The sequence below is a fragment of the Lipotes vexillifer genome, unplaced genomic scaffold, assembly GCF_000442215.2.
Source record: "Lipotes vexillifer unplaced genomic scaffold, Lipotes_vexillifer_v1.1 scaffold585, whole genome shotgun sequence".
In the NCBI taxonomy this organism is placed as follows: domain Eukaryota; kingdom Metazoa; phylum Chordata; class Mammalia; order Artiodactyla; family Lipotidae; genus Lipotes; species Lipotes vexillifer.
Window position 1 is genome coordinate 1,426,642 of NW_006793006.1, and position 4,333 is coordinate 1,430,974.

Sequence of the window (4,333 nt, forward strand, 5' to 3'; positions counted from 1 at the left end):
GTATGCACTCAACAAGTATTTGCTGAATGAGAGATTAGATGCAGAGATTAATAAACTGGTGCGCCATGGGAATGTGAGTTAAGTCTTGAAGCATCTATGGGATATGGGTAGGATAAAGGGAGTAGGGAACCTATTCAGGCAGGTCAATACAAGTGAAATGATGGTGGCTTTGTTAATGGGGTTAAGGAGGCAAGCAGAGAGATTAAAGCAGTGATTTTATGGTAGATTGTTTGGGGGGAAATTAAGGTTGTTAGGGGAGAGGCAGATTGCAGAGAAGATCCAAAGCCAAGCAGGATTTTAGAGTTAGAAGAGATTTCACGATCCAATCAACTCCCTTAAACATGAAGTAGCTGGAGGGACTTCCCTGGTGGTCCAGTGGTTAAAACTTCGCCTTCCAATGCAGGGGTTGCGGGTTCGAGCCCTAGTCGGGGAACTAAGATCCCACATGCCTTGGGGCCAAAAAACCAAAACAGAAGCAGTATTGTAACAAATTCAATATAGACTTAAAAAAATATGGTCCACATCAAAACAAAAATCTTAAAAAAAAAGAAGATGAAGTGACTGGGGTGCTGAGAGGTGACGGGTGACCTAGACAGGTAACTAAATGGTTAATGCTGTTACGATCAGAAATCTCATTCTGTTGACTTCCAATCCAGTGCTCTTCCTATGGTACTTTGGAAATAGGAGAGCAATGAAACTGAATGAAACGCAGTATATGGTAAAGTTGGTGTTTATGAAAAGTAATCTGACTCAGTATGTAGGGTGAGTTGGAAAGGGAAAACTCTAATTCCAAGAGAACAGGCAATACACTGGAAAGTAGTGTTGTAAGCAGTGGAGCTGCAAATCAAATTTCTAAATATATTCCTTGTTTTATATTTATTTGCTCATTTAATACTTTCCAGTCATGTTTGAACTGATAAAGACAATAGTCCATGCAGTTGGGATAAAAATCATGTGTGTTCTAAATTTCACTTTATGATGGCCCATTTTCTGGTATTCTCCCCAAGTCCCTATTGAGTCATGGACTGCCTCTGCAGTGGCTTTAGAACAATCACACAAATATCAGTTCCTTTTTAGCAGAGTGTGTGAGACATTGTTGATCGCCCACACAGTTTCATTTCCTCCTTACTAACAAAACCCTACTTTCCTTCAGCAACCCACCTCAACCCTAGGCATGATCCCTCTCCTGGACAGAGTAGTATTGGATCCTGGTGATGATTCCAACCTTTGCCAAGGATCCTTTAAAAGCCCAACCTTGGGCTTCCCTGGTGGCGCAGTGGTTGGGAGTCCGCCTGCCGATGCCGGGGACGCGGGTTCGTGCCCCGGTCCGGGAAGATCCCACATGCCGCGGAGCGGCTGGGTCCGTGAGCCATGGCCGCTGAGCCTGCGCGTCCGGAGCCGGTGCTCCACAACGGGAGAGGCCACAACAGTGAGAGGTCTGCGTACCGCAAAAAAAAAAAAAAGCCCAACCTTAAGCCAATCTGTGCATGTTTTCTTCTCTGGACTGCTACAGGTTGACCCAAGGAGACTTAAGAAACCTTTTTCACTGTACTTGGAGGAGCGATCTCTTGTCTCCATCGCTCCTCTCACTAGTGGCAACCCTTTTTTTTTTTTTTTTTAACATCTTTATTGAGGTATAATTGCTTTACACTGTTGTGTTAGTTGCTGCTGTATAACAAAGTGAATCAGCTATACATATACATATATCCCTATATCCCCTCCCTCTTGCCTCTCCCTCTCACCCTCCTTTATCCCACCCTTCTAGGTGGTCACAAAGCACCGAGCTGATCTCCCTGTGCTATGGGGCTGCTTCCCACTAGCTATCTATTTTACATTGGGTAGTGTATATATGTCAATGTCACTCTTTCAGTTGGTCTCAGCTTACCCTTCCCCCTCCCCATGTCAAGTCCATTATCTAGTCTTCGTCTTTATTCCTGTCCTGCCCCTAGGTTCTTCCCTTTTGTGACCATGGTGGAAACCAGTCTGTTGACAAAACAGAAGTATAGAGGAGGGCTAGAGAAGTAATGCCCGGTCACAGCAGGAGCCAGGATTGCACAATGACTGGGGTCGATCCTATCTTTGAATTTCCATATTTTGCAAGCCAGCTTGATTGGGGTTTTTGACTCTTTGCAGACAAAATCATCCTATGATAGATGTAAGCGAGAAGACTATAGAGGGGATATCTACTGCAACAGAATTCCCGTGATGGCAGAGACCGTGTATCTTGTTTGCTGCTTAGTGGGTACCGTGCTGAATATTGTTGAATGTGTGAAAGCAACATCCTAATCCTAATCCTAATTCTAATTGTAATTCTAATTGTAATTGTAATTCTAATTCTAATTCTGTGCAAAGGAGTCAGTTCCCTTAAGAAACTAGTTCTTTCAAGTCAGGATTTTCTAGTGGTCTTCCAGTCAACAATATTTACTGATCTCCATCATGTCTAGAAAATTATACCAAGTAGTGTTAGTAGCTAATGCTTAAATACATAATGTTACTATTAAACATCATTTGCTAGCACTGTTATAAGCATTTTACATGTATCCATCCATGTATGTGGAAAAAAATCAAAAGAGCAGAAAGACCTGTTAAAGGGGTCTGTTCCTTGCGGTTATATAGCTGAGAGGCAGTGAGGTTAAGAGGTTCCATAATATGTCCCTGCTTGGTGACACAACCAGTAAGAGTTGGAGGTGGGATCTGATCTCAGACAATCTAGCTTGACTGCCTTTATTCAGCAAATAGAAGGCAGGTTTCCTAATTCAAAGCAGCAAGGTGGTAAAGGATTTTGAGAACTGCTGGTTACAAAGTGTATTTTGTGGACTGGAAAAAGATAAGGCAAAATGTAAATTTATTCTGGTTTATAATCTGTCATCTCAGACTCAGCTTTCACTGTTATGCTTTGCAATAAGGGAGCCACTAGCCACATGTGGCTGCTGAGCACTTGGAAGGTGGCTGGTATGGACCTGGATGTGCTATAAGTGAAAAACATACACCAGATTTTGAACACTTAATAAGAAAAAAGTACATATAAAATTTCTCTTTCATAATTTATTATATGGATCACATGTTGAAATGATAACATTCTGAATATTCAGGGTTATATAAAATATATTGTTAAATTAATTTTACTTGTTTCTTTTTACATATTTTAATGTGGCTATAAGATTTAAAATTACCTATGTGGCATAGTATATTAGATTATCTTTTTTATTGGACAGCACTACTTTACAGATTTTATGTTTAATGCTGTTTCTGGGTTCTTTCTACATTCTCTGGATGAAAAATATGTCTCAAAGTTCAGAGATACTTTATTAACATTTTCAGTAGGGGGTGAATTATTGACTTTTTTCCTAAAAATAGTTGTCTGATGATCAAAATTATTTCAGAAATTATTGTTATCAGCGGCTCTTAAAATGTTAATCATCGTACTATCACTTTTGTAGAAAGTTATAGGAGTTGTGAAGTGCTGGAATCTGAAAACAGAAGTAGAAGAAATTAGAAAGAGTTAGCACTTTAAGCCCTGACATTTAGATTACCAGGCTCAGTGGCCACTCCTGAGAAGGCATAGGTTTGTGCCAAACAGAGATTTAATACTGTAAACTTTCCTGCTTTTGTATTGTTAACAGGGCAAAGGTCTGCTAAGTACCACCTGCTTCTCAAACCAAAGCTTTATATCTGGTCTTTCTCAGACTACACCATGGCTCATATAACTGCATATGTGCATTTTCTTAGTTCTTTCAACATCGTAGTTTAAAAATGCACTTGTCATAGATAAGCTGTAGTTGCATTCCGAAGCGAAAGACTGAAGAGTAATTTGGGGTGAAAGTGGCAAGAGGCCTATGAGATTGGAAGTTGCAAATGCATTAAAAAAAAAAAAAAAAAAAATCAGGTCCCTTCTTACCCCAAAGCAGACAGCAGCAGATATCAATAGTTTCTTCTTGTTCTCTTTTTTGGCCCATTTCTCCTTTTCATTATTTTGATTTGGTGTGACGTCCGTACATGTCTAAGATATACAACAGCTAAGTAAACACATGGCCTCACTTAAGGGAAGCTTCCATATAGGGCAGTGTGCTTTTTAAACTATATAAATATCAGATTAATTTGGGATTTGAGAAAAGCTAATGTTAGGATCTTATCCAAGATCCACACAGTTAATAGTTTTTTTTTTCTAAATTTGCAAGGCAAAAACGTAAAGCAAAAATGAAAAACTATGTTGACTCCTGAAAAATCATTGTTTTGCAAAGGAGTTTAGCAAATTTAAATCATTTATATCTCTGCATTTTTTTTTTTTTTTTTTTTTTTTTGGAACGTGGCCCTCTCCCTTTTTGGGCCTCTC